General features: G+C 42.0%; 1 pseudogene; it reads right to left on the bottom strand.

Moving 5' to 3' along the window:
• Positions 1-18,155: 18,155 nt before the first annotated feature.
• LOC107140487 lies at positions 18,156-19,047 on the bottom strand (annotated as a pseudogene).
• Positions 19,048-19,275: the final 228 nt, after the last annotated feature.

Consider the following 19,275-nt stretch of genomic DNA (forward strand, 5'->3'; position numbering starts at 1 on the left):
TCATAGAAAAATGATCGACTGTTCTCTTTTTATATAAAAAGTGATTTTTTAACTCTGAGTCTATAGAACTCAAGAACTACAGAACTCTGGGTCTACAGAACTGCAGAAATATGGTGTCTGTAGAACCATATTTCAATATAAATTGATTCTCCTGTAATCAAATGCATTTTATTTTATTCACTTAAAACCATCATTCTGATGAGGGAGCCATAGATTTCACTGGGATACTAAAAGGGGTACATGCCACCAAAACAAAAAAAAGGGGGCTAAAAAAATCCCTGTAACCTAATACCTAGCCGGGCATGTTGCTGCCAAGAATAGGCATCGTATTTCCCAACCTTCTCTGACAAATATGGTCTATATAAACAGTAATTTCATCAGAAAGCCCTTGGACAGAGAGAGTATTTTCTTTTCTCCCTCCTCATCCTTCCCTCTTCCTGAACTGAAGACATAATTGCTGGAGCCTCTGTGGCTATTTTGGGCCTTGGGAATGGAAGCCACAGGTAGCAGTGCAATAAGAGAGAAGACTTGGTTTCTTACCAGCATGGAGGGCTGCACCAGGCTTGGTGGGACAACCTCCAGACTTCTTAAATATGAGAGGGAAATCAACTTCTGGTTTACTTAAGCTACTGTTACTCTGGGCTTCTCAGTTACTTGCTATTGGGCCTTAACTGAATTAATGCAACAAGCCTTCCTGGAGCTAAAGAGAAAATGGTGCTATTTATTTAAAAGACCAAAATCGTCCCTCCTTCTAGGGAAAGAATCATTTCCAACCTAGACCATGACTCTCTTAGTGCCTCATCCTATATCTAAAAAAAAGTGAATTATGCTAGAACATATTTTATTCAGTGTTTATATTTTTGATAGAATGAATGAACTTAGTAATTTTTTGAATCTTTCATTTTTTCAGCTACTTTAGTCTACTTTGGTCTCCCTCAAAGATAGCATGCACGAACAACCTGGCTTTGTGCCCACTAACTCTCTCCCTACCACTAATTCTTAATTTATGAAAGTGACTTTAAGAATGCATCTTAAGAATTTAAAAAGCCAAGTAGTAGTAAAGATTTTTCTGACATGCCATTACATTATTGATGGACTCCATATGTATACACACACACACACACATGTATCTGTACGTATATATCTGCATATATATCTATGTGTATACTTCTGTGTGTGTATATATATCTAACATCATAATTATCAATAACACTTTTTAAGGATGCTGTAATTATAGAATAACTATTTGCAATAGAGAGCTATAGAATAATAGCTCCTGTCTTCAAAAAGGACCATAAGTTTTATATATATTAAAAGATAATAACATACAATATATACCATACAAAAGATGCAATCAAAAAGTGATGTGTAATTCAGAAAAAGGAACAACTATGGTCCTTGGAGGAAGAATATGGTTTTGATAAAAGCACAGGAGGAAAGACTAGAGAATGAAGACATGGGTTGACCAGCTGGCTGGAGCAGAAGCCTAGCTCAAATGGTTTCCTTGCTATAGATGCTTCCTGATCCCTCCAGGTGGAATTGATGTATCTTTCCACCCAGCTTCTATACAGCTCTGTGAATGCTTCTCATACCACACATACCACATTAGGAATCCTCTCAGGACAGGGGCATTCTTGTTTTTTATGAGCCTTGTACCTACCAGGTCTGCAGAAACATTTGTTAGTTTGACTTCTAAAATTTTGATAAATAAGTTTCATTTCTGATGAGTGTTTGTACTGCATCTTTAAACCACCATCCCCTCCTGGCATTTTCTCTAAAATTACATCAAGGAGGAGGGGGAGGGATGTAGCTCAGTGGTAGAGCACATGCTTTTCATGCATGAGGGTCCGGGTTCAATACCCAGCACCCAAATAAAATAAAACAAACCATGTTTTTTGTTGAATGGTTTTAAAATACCTAAGTAAACATAAAAAAGGAAGCTTGAATCCATAACCCAAGTCCAAGCATCCAAAGATAAAATATATGCACTCTGAACAGTTCAGTGTGTACCCTCACATGGTCACACTGACGGGCTTCCCTTTTATTGAGTCAGGCCCAGAAAACTGCATCTAATGTCCCTGGAATGGCTGGCCTGACGTTTGTAAGATGTAGTGAGTACATATTTACTTCAGAGTGTGCTGATGTGAGGTGCCCAAGCAGGGACCCAGAGGCTGAGGTGGGCAGTCAGTGGGTGAAAGAATCAAGACCTTGCTTGATGGATGGGATGACAATCACAAGAGAAGTCAGTGCTTGACAGGCACCTGAGGGTCCTGAGCAGGGGGAACAGAGGAGAATCTTCTCAGAGAGCCTAAGAATATCACCTTGCAGTGTTCCCAGGCAGCTTCACCTGATAGTGTTTAGTACACAAAACTCTATCATTAAATTGGCTTCCTTCATGAAACATAAAATTAACTATTTGGTTGGTTTATTTGTCTGTTAGGAGAGTGGGGTTGAACCCAGGGCCTTGTGCATGCTAGGCAACCACTCTACCCTGTGCTGATCCCCCAGCCCTAAATCAACCATTGTAAAGTAAACAATTCTGTCACCTCGAATGTAGTTCCAAAGTATTCCCAGTGCACCACAGTGACACTCTGTACTCATTTGGCAATTTTTTCCTCATTTCCCCTTCCCCCAGCTTCCTCTGAAAAGCCCCCAATCTGTGTTCTGTCCCTATGGATTCTTTCTACTCTAAATTTTTCATGTAAACGGAATCCAGTGATATGTGACCTTTTGTGCCTGGCTTGTTTCACTTAGCATAATATTCTCAGGACTCATCCCCAAGATAGCATGTCCCTTTTAAGGCTGGAGCATATTCATCCATTGATGGATATTTGAGCTGCTCCCTTATGGTCTCTGTAAAGGAAATATTTGCAGATGTGGATATTTATAGTCAGGGCCTCATCGATAGAGGGCAGATGTCCATTTGGGGTTACCATGGTTAGGCCTTCAAGTGCCCCTGGGCTGATATATTGTGGGACTCAGGAAAACTCAATAAGATCACACTCCACGTTTGTTTCCCAGCCTTCCTCTGCGTGATGATCAGGACAGGGAAGATGACCTCTGTCTTATAGATGAGGAACCTGAATTCCAGAGATCAGAAGTCAAATGACCTGGCTGGTCAGGTCAGGTTGTGCCCCCAAGCCTCTGTCCAAATCCCCACCTCCTCAGAGGGTTGCCATTGACAATGACCCACAGTGAAAGAAGTGGACTTGAGTAGGAGGGAGATTTGTGTGTCAGGAATAAATCTTGTTGCAAATCAATGGAGGCGAACAATTGCAAGTCTGTTCACGCAGGAATGAGACTGGTCCCCAGGGACAGGGGATGCTTTTCTTAACCCAAACACTCCATCCGCATTGTTCTCCTTTGCTGCCCACCCAGAAAAGCATTTGACCAGCACTTCACATTTCATCTCTACAGATCCTGCTTCCTGGGGACCAGGGAAGGTGGCTGTCCTGCACATGGTGGGCATAGGGTGGGCAGAGAATGTTCTGTATGGGAGGCAAGCAGTGCACAGTCTTCTGACAGAGATGCTTAGGCAACGAATTGTGAAAAGAATGAATGAGTGTATACAGGAACAGGGTACAAAGCACTTTGAAATCTTTTGCAGCTTTTTCTGCTAGACGACTCATTCTTTCAGCCTTAAAAACAAGGGCAAAAAATCTCTATCAAGCTGAGTGCCGTGGCACCCATCTGTAATCAGGCTCAGGAGGATTGTGAGTTCAAAGCCAGCCTCAGCAAAAGCAAGGTACATAGCAATTCAGTGAGACCCTGTCCCTAAATAAAATACCAAATAGGGCTGGGGATGTGGCTCAGGGGGTGAGTGTCCCCAAGTTCGATCCCTGGTCTCCCCCGCTTCAAAAAAAATCTCTATTGAATAGTGCCCATGGACTGTTCAGTGTCCAAGGCTTTCCCCTTCTCCAGGAGACAAAGAAGAGCAGAGCCCCAGATGAAGCAGGCTTCCTCCTTCTTTCCCTCCCCACACCAAGCAGCTACACAGCTTTACCTGCCAGCTCTCATTAGGGTTCCAGCAACTTTTAAGGATTGACCTTGGATATCAGAATCCCTTTCAGACTTTGTGACCCCACAAAACAGGATTTAGATTTCTCCATTTTGCTCTCCAGAAACCCAGCTGGCTAGACGGGGGTGGGGGTGGGGGGTTGATTGTATTCCCTGGCTTCCTGTTCTCATCCCTAAGAAGGTGCTACGGATGATCTCAACCGTGTCAAGATGGGCAATCAATTCTCATGTAAGCAAAAGGCCCAAAACACCCGGGCTGGGAGCTGGAGTTGGAGGGATCAGGAGAGGAGAGGGAAATGAGAAGTCCAAGGCTGAAATACTGCAGGCCAACCAAACATCTTTTGCTCTTTTCCGGCCCTAAGAATAAAAGCTCCCTGATAGGGCTGTGCTCTTCTTTCCTATTATGGTCATGTGGTTTGGGCTAGAGGAACAATTGTTCCCAATAAACAGAGGTGGGCAGCCTGGCTCTCCCTTTCCTTTCCTTTGGGAGTCATTTATGCTGCAGTGACCCTGGAAACCATCCCTGCCACGGATTAGACTTTGTTTGAATTAATAAAATCTTGCAGGGTTTATTGCTGTTTTTAGGACCCAGCCCCTTATTTGGTTTGGGGAAAGGACACTTTCCTGCTGATTCATAGCACTTCTGTGGAATCGAGCACAAAGAGGAGACAAGGACATGGGGAGGCTCTGAATGAGGGGACAAAAGAGCCCAGCAAAAAGACAAAAAGGTGGTACACACTCTGTTCTGGTTTGGATTAAGCACAACAGGTTATGTGAACCTAGTTATTATCACTTAGATGAGAGGGGGCCTTTTGGAGACAGTTTGTCCTGGTAGAGGTTGCTTATCATAAGGAGAAGCAAGGTGGTCATAATGGAAAACCTTTATGGTCAGATCCATGGGTTCAATTGTTGACTCTCTGACCTACTGGCTGTGCGCCCCAGGGGAATCATTTTGCCTCTCTGAGCCTGGGTTCCTCACTTGCAAAATCAAACTAAGAACACTACAGGAGATAGATGGCCCATGGAACAGGGCAGTGTGGAGCGGGACACAACCAGGGTGTGGCAGGCCAGGGAGTCACCATGGGGCCTCTCAGGATCATAGTTAACTTGGCAAAATCATCACAGGTTAGGATCAGTTATAAAGGCTCTGGAACCTGATGTCACTCAGAGTGAGGGTATCTAATTAACATTAACCTGATTCACAGAGACTGATGGATAAACCAGAGTACCCAGTTATTTATTCAAAGTGACAAAACCAGTAACTTGGAGGGCCATCTGCTCCTATGCATAGTCAGAGCATTTTCAGTTGGTGGGGGTATAGTTGGCTCAGTTGAGGAACAAGCAGAACTGGTGGTATTGTTTTCATGAAATGATCTATTATCTGCTTACTCCTTTAATTTCCCACAAGTGTCCTGGTTTTCATGCCACAGCCACAGCGAGCATGCCTTTTCACACATGTACCACATTCTATATTGCACATATTTGTCAGGTTCCTGCCCACCATCCTTTGCCCCCCAGACAATGCTTCCTAATAATGCTGAAATTTGTATCTAAGCATCTTTCTCTCTCTCTCTCTCTCTCTCTCTCTCTCTCTCTCTCTCTCTCTCTTTCGCACACATATATCCATGGATGTCAGGGAGACCCGTTCTATTTTCAGCTCTAGCCCTAATCTGGATCACGGATGGCAAAAAAAAAAAAAAATTACCTGGTGTAGGCCATTACTCAAGGTAGATACATGACTTCATTTGACAAGGTCAGGGCAGATCTTTGGAATCTTGCTGGGGATAACATGGAAGGAGAAGTACTGTCTCTTTTTCAGGCTCCTGTAGTTTGTGGACTGTAGCTATAGCTGTAGCTGACTTGCCTCACTGAGAAAACTGAGGGTGAAGTTGACACACAGAGGAAGGAAGAACATAGAAAATCATAGACAAGTCATTTGGAGTTCTGATCAAGCCATACCTGAAGCCCAATTCTTCTAGATTAATGGTTCTCAATTAGTGGGGAGGAAGTTTAGGTGGATAGTATTGTCCCTTGGGAAATTTTTGAAATGTACAGGGCTCTTTTCATCATGACAACAATCGGAGCTATCACTGTTTCATTTACAGGTATTAGGAACATTAGGCTTTCTGCAATGTATGGGCTATCCCATGTGGCAGAGAACTGTCTACAGTCCTGCAGGACTTGGATATGTCTTACCCAGCATCAATATTGATGAAAATCCTGTTGTTTTACTTTGGGTTGTCTGAAAGCAGAGCTTTCAATATACGTTTGTAGATAGTGTATTTGGGAGATGACTTCAAGAAGTGGGGAGAGCATGATGATTAATTTTATGTGTGTATGTTATTGGGCCCTGGGGTGCCCCACATTTATTTGGTGACACATTATTCCAGGTGTGTCTGTGAGGGTGTTTCTGAATGAGACTGATATTTAAATGGGTAGGCTGAGTAAAGAGATGGTGTGCCCCAGTATGGGTGGGCTAGAGAGAATTCTATCTTCAAGCCACAACATCTGGAACATCTGTTGCTTTTGGGCTTGGACTCAGTTGGTTCTTCCACTTCTCAGAACGGAATGTACACCATCGGCTCTTTGGGGTCTCCGGCTGGCTGACTTGGGATTTCTCAGCTTTCATAATCATGCAAGCCTGCTCCTCATAATAAATCTGTGTCTTATTTACCTGTCTCATAGATAGAGACAGCCTTCCCTGGAGAAACCAGGTGTAGTGAGCCTGGGAAGGAGACCAGCTTAGGGGCCGGGGCTCCACCCTGCTTGAAGACTGCCAAGTGGTAGACCCTCGTTGGGTTCCCTGTTGGCTAAGCTCATATTCTTCTGATCGAAGCCATGTGCTGGGAGAGCAGAGGTGCCCCAAAGGACACCAGAGAAGGCTCTTAGGAGGAGATTAGCAATTTACCTGCAGCTGGGGTGGTGGACCCTGGAGTCCAGTGGGGCAGCATGCCCAAGGCTGCAGGGGACTGAGCAAAACATGGATGCATGAGGCTCATCAAGGCAGCGTTGCCTGCATAGATGGTTGCTGAGAAGCCTCGGTGAAGCCCTGGGTTATTGGGATCTCTCAGAACCTGGTCCTCCAGCTCCTTGTAGATGGCATGGGTTCCCTGGGCCCTTTCCAGGGAATCCCGGTCTTCACTCTGCTCCTCTCGTTCCTGCTCCTTCTTGGTGACTTCTCTCCTTTTTGTTTCTCCCATCAGACCTCCCTCCTCGCTGCCCACAATTCCTGAGCAGAATCCATCTGGTTCCTGCCTTGTCCTCAACTCAGCTGAGCGATGCCCAGATCTGATCACGGGTCGCAGTTCTCCTTGGAGCTCTGTAGCCGCTGGCTCAGACAGAGCCTCCCTAAGTTACTGAGGCTGTCCTAGAACTCGCCATCCTCCTGCTTTAGCCTCCAGAATGGCTGGGGTTACAGGTGGATGCCACCTGTGCACAGATCATGTGTTTAATTTTTAAATATTAGCCAAGACCATTTTAAAAGAGAAATGGATCCCCTCATTGTCAAAGAACCTACATTTTGGGGAGAAACAGCTTTGGTTTCTTCTTGGTCGGCCCAGGAAAATAAAAGAGTAACATTAATCTTTTTTCTTTTCTTTTCTGGTGCTGGGAATGGAACCCAGGTTCTCTTGAATGCTGGGCAAGCTCTCTACCACTGAGCCACACCCACAGCCCCAACACAAATCTTCAATGTCTCCTTGTTTCTGTGACCCTGGGAAGGGCTCCAAATCGGATGGAATTCTTTTGATCATGGGGAGCCGGAGGGATTAGTCAAACTCTTCTTCATTGTAACAGTAACCACAGGGGGAGTGTGAACAGAGCTTTAGCCTGCTCTAGGCTCAGCCTCAGCACACAGAGAAGATCTCACTTACCATCTTGCACTTCCATGTGCTATGCAAAGTCACCCCCTCTTACTAACACAGAAATGGAAGCAAGAGGGACTTTCCCAAGCTCACAGAGCCTGTAGCTGGCAGTCCTAGAGGCTAACTCCTGAAGAAAGGAATAAAAGGGGGAAAGAAGGAGGAGAGGGAAATGTTATGGAGTAGAAAAAATATTTAGTATTACCCTCTAGAATCAGGAGCAAGGAGGTGTAAAGGATTGCTCACCAGCAAGGCACATTTTATACTAAAAACGTATACATTGGTCTTTGTTTGTTTGTTGTAATGCTGGAGATAGAACCCAGCACCTCCCACGTGCTAGGCAAGTGCTCTACCACTGAGCTACATCCCAGCCCAATACTGTGGGTTTTTAAATTTGTTTGTTTGTTTAATACATTGACTGGGTGACCGAATAGAATCATATGTTGTCTTTTCTCCAAAATAATAAACAAACTCCCTCTTATGAAAATAGGGCTGCAATAACAATTAGACACGATCGCAGTATTCTGGAAAAAACACACATGGTGTTTCATTACCCTGTGGAACTTCAGAGATTAAGGTGAGACAAGTCGGTAGAGGCTTTGCTGAGCTGCAGGCTGTGATGGAGAACTGTCTTTAGGACAGTCATCCCTCTGTATCATAGGGGATGGATTCCTAGACCCCCAAGGATACTGAGATCCATGGATGCTCAGGTCTCTTGTATAATTTGCATGTAACCAAGCACATCCTCCCATATACTTTATTTAGTTTTTTGGGTTTTTTAAAAATGTGGTGCTGGGGATCGAACCCAGTGCCTCATGCGTGCTAGGCAAGCGCTCTACTATTGAGCCACAACCCCAGACCATCCCACATAGTTTAAGTTATCCCTAGATTACAGTTGACTGGCACCATGGGTGCAGGACTCAGGGTATGAAGAGCTGACTATGTTTTATTCTTCCTGGGATTGTGCTTTAGGGTGCCTTGCATATCAAAACACAGGCACACACACAAAAGAAATGTGTCAAATAACTCACCAAAGGTGTCTGATACTTTTGTCGGCTCAGAACAGTTCACAACCCTAAATGTTCTTTCAGTTGACAACACTGTTCAAGCCACAGAGAACTGTCTATCTCTTGTCCTGTGTTTTCAAAACAAAAAGTGACTACAGCTGATTGCCATGAAATTTGTGGGTTGTATCACTGCTAACTTTAAAGGTGGACACTGTTTTTGAAGTGCAAGAACATTCGAGCAGTGGAAGAACTTAGACTAAAGATAAATTAATTAACTTGCCAAGTTCTTCTCAACATGGATGTGCTGGACCCTCACACAGTGAAGCACCATTTCTCCATTGCATCAAACATCAATTTTCTTGCTTCTCTTGGATTCTCACCTCTGGTTCCAGAGGCCCTCGCTGGTACGGTGTTTACCAGAGTTGCACATGTCAGCCCTGAAATATTTTACAACGTTAAACACCGCTCTTCAATTTGTACGGACAATCAATTCTCAATATTTGCTTTAGTGACGTTCTATAAAATCACCAAAAACACTGAATGAGCAAATACCCAACCATCACTCCCAGGGGAAACACTGGGCTTTCTTTAGTCACATTTCAATAACCAGAACACAACTTTGCTTTATGTGTGCTTCTGTGTGGTCAGCTCTTAACATACATATTATGGGTTCATTGACAGTGAACTCATGGCCAATAGCACCGTAACTCAGGCCTGAAAGAAGCTTCTTTAACACCTGTATCTTCTCTATCAGGCACCTCACAGCTGCCTGCAACACCAGGCAGCACTTTAATTCTCTGCTCGGGGGCCACTTTAAACAGCAGAATCACCAACAAAAAATACATTAATGGGGAAAAGTTCGGCATTAAATGGAAGAAAGGGCTTTTAATTTTAATAGATAAATTTGGGGGCTGGGGAAGTGGCTGCATGGTAGAATGTGTGCTTACCATTAATGAGGTCCTAGGTTTTGATTCTCAACACTACACACACAAAAATTAAATATTTTAGAAGAAAAAACTTTTTTTTTTTTTTTGGTACTGGGGATTGAACCCAGGGGTACTTAACCACTGAGTCATTTCCCCAGCCTTTTTATTTTTTGCTTTAAGATAGGATCTCACTAAGCCACTTAGGGCCTCACTAAGTTGCAGAAGCTGGCTTTGAACTTGTGATCTGTCTGCTCAGCCTCCTGAGTCACTGGGATTACAGGTATGCACTCCCATGCCTGGCTAGAAGAAAAACCTTTCTAAAAGCCATGTAATTTTAATCTTTAGCTTCTTAGTTATATTTTTGTAAAAATATATTAAAATTTCTGATATTAATAATTGCTTTTAGTATTTAATTTTTAGATCATTATTGTTAATGGAAAACAAATTATATGAAGATCTTTATTCCAATAATATAACTAATCATGTTGGTAAAATGGAGACCAGAAAAAATTAGTTTCATGGAATAAATAATGTGATAATGTAGACGTTATGTATACCTTTTTAACACTCAAATTTTCATTTGAATTAAATTTATGTTAACTGATACATAATAACATAAAGTTTACACGTTTTATGGACTAGAGTGATGGATGTTTCAATACGGGCATACATTGTATAATGTTTAAATCAGGTTAAACATGTTAATGTCCTCAAACATGTCATTTCTTAAAGGTACAAACTTTCAAAATACTTCCTTTCAACTCCTTTTATGTCATTTAGATATTGCCAGCCCATCAACATAAGTCCGCACAAGTCCTATAGTGATAAAATACAGAGGTCATGGATACTTTGTTGACTTGCGGTCATAAAGAAGTCATCGCTTTATACATAATTAAAATTTTTGTTTTTATAAATTCATGAAGGTGGAAGATAGAGGGCTAGAGCATGTGTTATTTAACAGTTTATTGGCTTGACGTGTTACTTCTTTTTTTTTTCTTTTCAGTACTGTGGATTGAACTCAGGGATGTTCTAACATGGAGCCATATCCCCAACCTTTTTTTATTTTTTATTTTGAGACAGGGTCTTGATAAGTTGTCTAGGCTGACCTTGAACTTGCTACCCTCTTTCAGCCTCCCAAGTTTCTGGGATTACAGGTATGTGCCACCACACTTGGTGATGTATTTCTTGTTAATATGTAGACACACAGTATGTGGAACTGCATTCTTGCTCTTGTGCTACAATGCATGTGCATCATGGTGGGCCTTTGCTGCAGAGATGGAGAATATCAGGAATTTGTGTCCCAGAAGAGCACCAGCACAGAATATCAATAGATATTCTAATCGTCTGATCAGGTCTAGGTCCAAATCTCAGAAAAACAGACACCAACAGCATTAAATCAGTTGGAAACTCTCCAATTATAGTGCTAAACATTGTCCAGGAAGGGATTCAGAATGCAGGGTGGCCATGACAGACACAGCAATGAGAGAGTCCTTGCCAATCTGCTGGACCCTGATGGTCTTTGTTCTGCTAAACAGAACATGCAGTCAGTATGCTTCTCCATCCCACTCTGAAGAAAATATAGTGGATTTTTCTAATGGGACTACATCCAGGTCCTGGGTATGATGCTCTACCAACCTGAACATGGAGGATGTGGGAGGGTTCCAGGCCACAGAACACACATTTATCCTGAAGTTTCCACATCTGATTGGCCCTGAGCCAAAGCTAAAGAACTAAGAAGCTAAAGGCAAAACATGAAGCCCACCTGCCTGGGCTAAAGATATTGCCTTTGCCCTGAGAGTACTGCAGTTGGAGCTGTAAATCATGTGAGTAAAGATTCTGTATGTGAGAAGCCTCCAGCAGCCATCTAGGTCCTGCTCCTGCTTCCAGCTTCTAGTTTCTATACTAACTAGCTGTGTGACCTTGGACAAATTCTTTAACCTCTACAGGCCTCTGTTTCCTCATCTGGAAAACAAAAAGCACAGTCTTAGGTGATGTTTTAAGGTTCCTCTTGCTCTGCAGTTCTGTGACTTATCTGCCAGAGGGATTCCTTCTGTGTGTCTTGGACAATATCCAGGATTAGGATTACTTATTCCAAAAGGCAGTTGTTCTTTTGTTTGCTGGCCTGGGGCGGGGAGAACCCAGACGTTTTATGGTGTTGGGGTGAGGGGGTTGGGAGGAGGGAGTGCCTGGCAACCTGTGCCCTCTGTCTCCGGCCCGTGTCATTGGCATTGGCCCAGCCTTTTCCACGGAGGTCATCCCACCCTTGTTATGTGGTCAGACATGCTCTCTTCAGGGAAGTACTCGTAAGACAATAGTTCCCTTTGACAGTGAGAAGTCCTCTCAACTGCGATAGACAGTCCCTGTGCTCTGTACGGGAGTTCTGTTGGTAATTTCTTTTAAACCGTGATGTATTTTCCTTAACTTAGTCAATATATATCTAAATGGGGGATTACGTTAGTCAGCTTTCTATTACTGACTATTTCTATACTGATATAATCAACTTATAAAAAGAGAAGGTTTATAATGGCTCACAGTTTGGGAGGTTTCAGTCCCTGATCAGGTGTACCCGTTGTTTTTAAGCAGCTGGTGGGGGTACTGATTGGCAAGGTGGGGGAGCACACCAGTGGTGGAGCGAAACCATTCACCTCATGACCAGGCAGTAAAAGAGAGAAAGAGGAAGGGGCTCTGAGCCCACAACCACATTCAAGAGCATGTCCCCAGTGATCTAAGACCTCCAACAAAGTCCCACCTCTTAAAGGTTCCACCATCTTCCATAGTGCTATGGGCTGGGGACTAAGCCTTATCATGGGCTTTTGGAGCACATTCCAGATGCAGACCATAGCAAAGACAATACTTGTCTCATTGTGTTGGTGTGAAGAGTAAACTAGTTCACAGAGAACTTTGAACAGTGCCTGACAAGTCATCATTTCCAGTAAATCTACCTACTGCACACCAAGCATGTACAAGCTGCCAGAATGTCAGAGGAGCAAGAGCAGCTTTTTGTGGAGCTCTTGGAGGTGAGATGGATATGCACATAACAAGATGAGAAGTGGAACAACCCAGGAAGAAGCCAGCATGAGGGGAATACAGTGAGGGAAGGATTCGTTTTTCAGGGAGGGAAAGAAGAGTGGAAGATGCGGTGGATGCCTATGGCTTCCTCATACCCAGCACCCATCGCTCCCTTCTTCAGCTAGGACAACCCATTTTTGTGGGTTGAACAGTGCCTGACAAGTCATAATTTCCAGTAAATCTACCTACTGTACACCAGGCATGTGCAAGCTCATTGTATGTTGTCAGGCAGGACAGAAGAAGACAGGAAGCCCAGGTCGGGCCAGTCAGAATCTTTTTGTTGACAATCAGTGGCTCAGGGAGGATCAGAAAGCTCCTCAGGACCTTTACCAAGCCTATTAGGAGAGCATTTCTTCTCTTGGTGAGCTTTAAGGATAATGCACACCTGGAATTCCTGGTGTGACTCTCTTTAACTTTGGATGGAGAGAAATCGAACTAAAATCAGAAGAAGAGCTGGAAAGAGAGAGGACATTCTCTGATCCTCTGGATTCAGTTGTGCCTGAAGCTGTAACCATGTCCAATGACACGGACCAGTGAGGTACCCTTTTGTCCAAATAGATTGTATCAAATTTCTGGCATTTGCAAACTTCAGTCCTTTCTAAAACAAAAAAGTTTGTTTTTTTAAAAAAATATAGAACATTTTAAAGAAGAGACCTGTGAACTGGAGTTTGAAAACTCCTAATCTAGGAGCTCTTAAGGTGAAAATGTGACCTGCTAATCTTTGAGATTTGGGAATAAATCATGATGCTCAGGAATTCTTGGGATTTCTTGAAAAATCACAAATTTTCTAATTAATTTTTTAAATATATATTTATTTTTAGTTGTAGTTGGACACGATACCTTTATTTCACTTATTTATTTTTTTATGTGGTGCTGAGGATTGAACCCAGGGCCTCACATGTGCTAGGCAAGCGCTCTACCACTAAGCCATAACCCCAGCCCTGAATTTTTTTAAAAAAATTTTTTGTAGTTATAGATGGACAGCATGCCTTTATTTTATTTGCTTATTTTTTTTGTTTGTGGTACTAAGGATCGAACCCAGTGCCTCACACGTGCTAGGCAAGCACTCTGCCACTGAGTCACAGCCACAGCCCTCTAGTTTTTATAACACTTTATTTACATGCTTGTAAATAAGAAAGAGGAAGGGAAAGGTGAGGAGTGGGGAACAAAATTGCCTGAATTATATTGTTATATTGCGTTCATGTACAAATTATGTAACAATGAATTCTACTATGGTGTATAATTATAATATACACTAATAAAGCATAAATCAAACTTCTTAAAATATGAAAAAGAAAAAGAAAAAAAAATGAGTGACCATAATAACAGTCAATTGTTTTCTTTGTGGCAGGGTTATAACAAACATTTCAGAGGTTTTCTGTTAAAAAACATAAAAGGTATAATCATAAATGATTTATTATGATCATAAATGATTTATTATTGTTATAAAGAACCATATAGAGCTTGTAGATTATGTACTTCAATAACAAAAAAAAAGAAAAACTCTACATAATATAGACATTTGATAATAGGAAACGTTAAAAGAAGGGAAGATTAATACAAAGTGAATATCAAATAAAAGTCATTCAAAATGGAAAGATACCATCACAAATAGTGTTACCATTTTTGAAATGAAATGTTTAAGCACAGAAAGCATTAATTGTCCTATACAGTTTTCTTGATCTTTGTTGCAAAGCAAATATTCCAGAAGTAGCAAACGTGTGGTTCTGTGTTGACATGTGCGGAACTGTGCGTCTTCCAGATGGGCGTCAGACTATGTGATGCTTCCTGTAAGCTCATTTCCTATTTAATGATGGAACTATTTTGTCTCTTTGCCCCGATTTGGCCTGTGCCTTTGGAATTGATAATGCTTCTGCTAGTTCAAACTTTAGACTGTATCCAACTTCTTGTCAGAGGGTTCCACAGCCACATCATCTTGTGGGTTTCTTTTTTCTGGGGTCCAGCTGGACATTTGTCCACTTGGCTCCCTGAAGGACATCGTCTTGCAGCACCACAGAGATCCTAGGGTCTCGTCAGCCCCACAGTAGCTTCTGGCTACTAGACCTGCCTGGTCTCACTGTCCTTCTAGCCCTTGGCTAAACGGGACCACATTGTCTAATCTATTGTCTGTTAGACACCATCAGCTGTTCTATTAGAGTCAATTGTCTTGTCTATTTTGCCCAATTTTAAGTTGTGTAAAGCAGGAGGATAAATTTACTTCTCAGTTGCCCTAACGCAAGCCCATGTGTAAGCCGCTTCCTGAATTTCACTAGAAAATCATTATTAATGTTATATTGTACAAGCTTATAACACATGGCTTCTATCTTGTAGCTACCCTTTTCTTTTCGGCAACAATTCTGCATTTAAACGATTCACTATTCTCCATAAGTGATCTTACAATGTGCTGTCCACTCTTGAGTTCTTTGATTCACTTCCCTAAAAGGTACGATTTCAAAATAAGAAGGGTGTTCATTTATTTATTTTTCCAAGAAGGACTCTACGGGCCTCACATTTCTTGAGCAATTTCCCATTTGAGAATGCGCCTTTGCCTTCATACTGAAATGGCATCATACTGAAATGGCATCTTGATTACCATTTTCTTGGTCAGATTTTCTATTTTTTATGTAATTTAAAAAAATTTATATATGACAGCAGAATGCAAAGCAAATATTCCAGGTTTTCTTATTACATATAGAGAGCACAATTTTTCATATCTCTGGATGTATACATAGTATATTCACACCAATTCGTGTTTTCATACCTGTAATGATTATCACAATAAAAGAGAATAAAATCATGGCATTTGCAGGTAAATGGATGGAGTTAGAGAAGATAATGCTAAGTGAAGTTAGCCAATCCCAAAATAACAAATGCCGAATGTTTTCTTTGATATAAGGAGGCTGATTCATAGCGGGATAGAGAGCGGGAGCATGGGAGGAATAGATAATTCTAGATAGGTCAGACGGATTGGAGGGGAAGGGAGGGGACATGGGGTAATTAATGATGGTGGAATGTGATGAACATTTCTATTTTTAAAAAATGATTAGCATTTGTGTTTCTTTTATTCTTTTTTTTTTTTCAGTATTAGGAACTGAACCCAGAGGTGCTTAACCACTGAGTCACATCCCCAACCATTTTTATTTATTTATTTTGAGCAGGGTCTTGCTAAGTTGCTTATTGCTGAGGCTGGTCTTGAACTTGTGGTCCTCTTGCTTTAGCCTCCTGAGCCACCAGGATTATAGGTATGTGACATCTCACCTGGAGTTCCTTTATTCTTATGAAGTATTGTATACCTACAACAGGTCATGTTGAAGTATGTGTCTTAATCATCAGGATAAAAATGAATATTCATGAGTTACTTGTCTGGCTTCAGAACTAGAATGTGGGCACTGTCGAAGATGCTCCTGCCTCAGCTTACCTCTCACCCCAGTCCTCAGGAGAATCATTGTCCCAAGTTTCCTTTATAGATTTAGCATAATTTTTTTCTTTTTCTTTTTTTTTTTTTTTTAATTTTTTATTGTGGGTTGTTCAAAACATTACAAATTTCTTGACATAACATATTTGGCACTTTGATTCAAGTGGGTTATGAACTCCCACCTTCACCCCATACACAGATTGCAGAATCACATCAGTTACACATCCATTGATTTACAAATTGCCATACTAGTGTCTGTTGTGCTCCGCTGCCTTTCCCATCCTCCACCCTCCCCTCTCCCCACCTCTCCCCTCCCCTCCCCTCCTCCCTCTCTACCTCCTCCACTGTATAACCCTGAGGGTCTCCTTCTATTACCATGCAATTTCCCTTCTCTCTCCCTTTCCCTCCCACCTCTCATCCCTGTTAAATGTTAATCTTCTTCTCATGCTCTTCGTCCCTACTCTGTTCTTAGTTACTCTCCTTATATCAAAGAAGACATTTGGCATTTGTTTTTTAGGGATTGGCTAGCTTCACTTAGCATAATCTGCTCTAATGCCATCCATTTCCCTGTAAATTCTATGATTTTGTCATTTCTTAATGCAGAGTAATACTCCATTCTTAAATAGTACATTATTTAATTTTGCTTGTTTTTTTAGCACAATAAATACAACCTGTTTCTAAGATCCCATCATACTGATGTGTATAGCTGTTGTTCATTTATTATCAGTAGAGTTGAGTATTGAATTTTATGAATATCCTAATAGGCATTTATTCATTCTCCTGTCACTTGACAGTTAAGTCAATTCCTGTTTTTCTATGGTGAGCAATGCCATCGTGAGCATTCCCGTACTTGTCTCCTGGTATATGTTGCAATGATTTTTGGATGTATATCCAAGGGTGAAGCCAGTGGAGTTACAGGCTGTGTGCACATTCAGCTCTGTAAACTGATGCTAAGCAACAAATGCAACTTCTACTGCCTGTGAGGGTTCTCGAGGCTCGACTCAGTCTCCCCTGTGTCCTAGTCTTGCATGTTGCTGGGAAGACTGGGTCCTCCTGGTTTTTGCTCCCCTGGTGTGACTTGTTTTGTTTTTTTTTCTGCTAAGATACTTGAAGAATTTTTTTTTTCACCAAAGTTCACTCTTTTAATTAAATACCCTTAGCACTTAGCATTCTGCATCACATTTTCCTGGAATACTATTTATTCCGTTTATTTACATGTTCACTCAACTCGACCTTTGAATGCATCTTTTGTTCTGTGTGTTGGGTTCTTTTTTAGGACCCTCAAATTACCCTTATATCTAATCCTGGTTTTCTCTCTGCTATATCCATTTCTTTCTCATCTACATCTTAAGCTCTTCCTCTATATTGTAGCTCAAAGTTTAGCAGTATGGGTTCTATTTCTACTGATTTCTAATCTACATTTTAATTCTGCAATGATGTTACATTTGATTTCCTTTTTTAGGTACTTTTATTTCTTCAAATTTATGATTTATCAGGGTGATTGAAATAAAAAAATATCATTGAGTCCCATCATTATTATTATTGTCATTATGGAAATGACTTTAAGAGAAAACTGGTCAGGTGAATATTATTGCTTCCAATTTTGAACTAGTAAGTCATTGCCATTGATAAACAGTCAAGAGACTGTGCAGAATGCTCAAGATATATAACACAACATGCCTGTTCACAGGTGGGGGAAAAAACCTAGGAAATAACTTATGTGAACTTTTTTTTTTTACATTTAGTTTTTAATTGTAGGTTGACACAATACCTTTATTTTTTTAATGTGGTGCTGAGGATGGAACCCAGTGCCTCACGCATGCTAGGCAAGCGCTCTACCTCTGAGCCACAACCTCAGCCCTTATGTGAACTTTTTGATTTCATCATACAAGGCAAGTACAAAAGCACCACCCATGCCTCTGAGAACATTGGACCATGCACCCTTGTAAAAAGCTTTGCCTCCCTCATCACGATCAATCTTCCTCCAGCAGTCAGTTGTGCTGTGAACACAATGTCAGTTCCTTTGCGCCCTGACTGCATCATCCTGCAGTGGTGAACAGTAACAAATGGATAGGAAGTCAACCCAGCAATGGTAGTGGCAGACTGTGCAATCATCCAGCTGATGAAGATGTGAGTATTCTTGGGATCTGGAAGCATTCCCTTTGCAGTGTGATAGATACTGAAGTAGACAGTTTGGTAGATGCTAATACCTTTCACAGATACATTAAAGTCTGGGTACAGGTCCTTAATCCCATCAGATCTGTAGATCTTAACCAGGCAGTCACTGAGGATGCTGAATTCCCTTTCAGTTCCCGCTCTCCCCACACCAGCTGCTAGATGAATTCGGGCAAAAATCAAGAGGACACACAAAAGAGGATGTGGCCCCTGCGGCACCACCTGATACCAGGTTCCCTGCAAAATAGTGCCCAAACTGGGTCCTCTTGTCCACACAACTCGGGAAGATCTGCTTGTATTTATCTTTGAAGGCAAAGTTGAGAGCCTGGGTGGGGAAGTATCTGATGACATTGGCCAGGTTACCATGCCAGAAGGACAGGACTCCCTGCTCCTTGGGGAGATGAACCACTTAGTCTATAATGCCCTTGTATTGCTTATCTGCAGTGATTTGCTTGCTGACATCCAGTACCTGCAGTAACAGTTGACCAGCTCAATGGGCAGTACTGTGGTCTTAGAGGTGGCTGCGGCACTCCACCAGCCAGGAGGTCCTTGGCAAAGGACACAGTGGCATCTGGCATGTTGGAAGAAGAGGAGGTGGGCGACTGTGGGATGGGAGTGGGCTAGGAACCAGGTTTGACTCCCAGGCTCTGGGCTACTTTCCCCTCGTTTCCCCTCATTTCTATTATTCTACCATCTCATCTCAGAGCTCTTGTTCCACTGGATGGAACCACATTCTAATTAAGTTGCGTGATATGCAGAATGGGGAGGAGCGACCTTCTGCGGCCTGAGCTATGATTTCCTCTCAT

The sequence above is a fragment of the Marmota marmota genome, unplaced genomic scaffold, assembly GCF_001458135.2.
Source record: "Marmota marmota marmota unplaced genomic scaffold, marMar, whole genome shotgun sequence".
NCBI classification, from domain to species: Eukaryota; Metazoa; Chordata; class Mammalia; order Rodentia; family Sciuridae; genus Marmota; species Marmota marmota.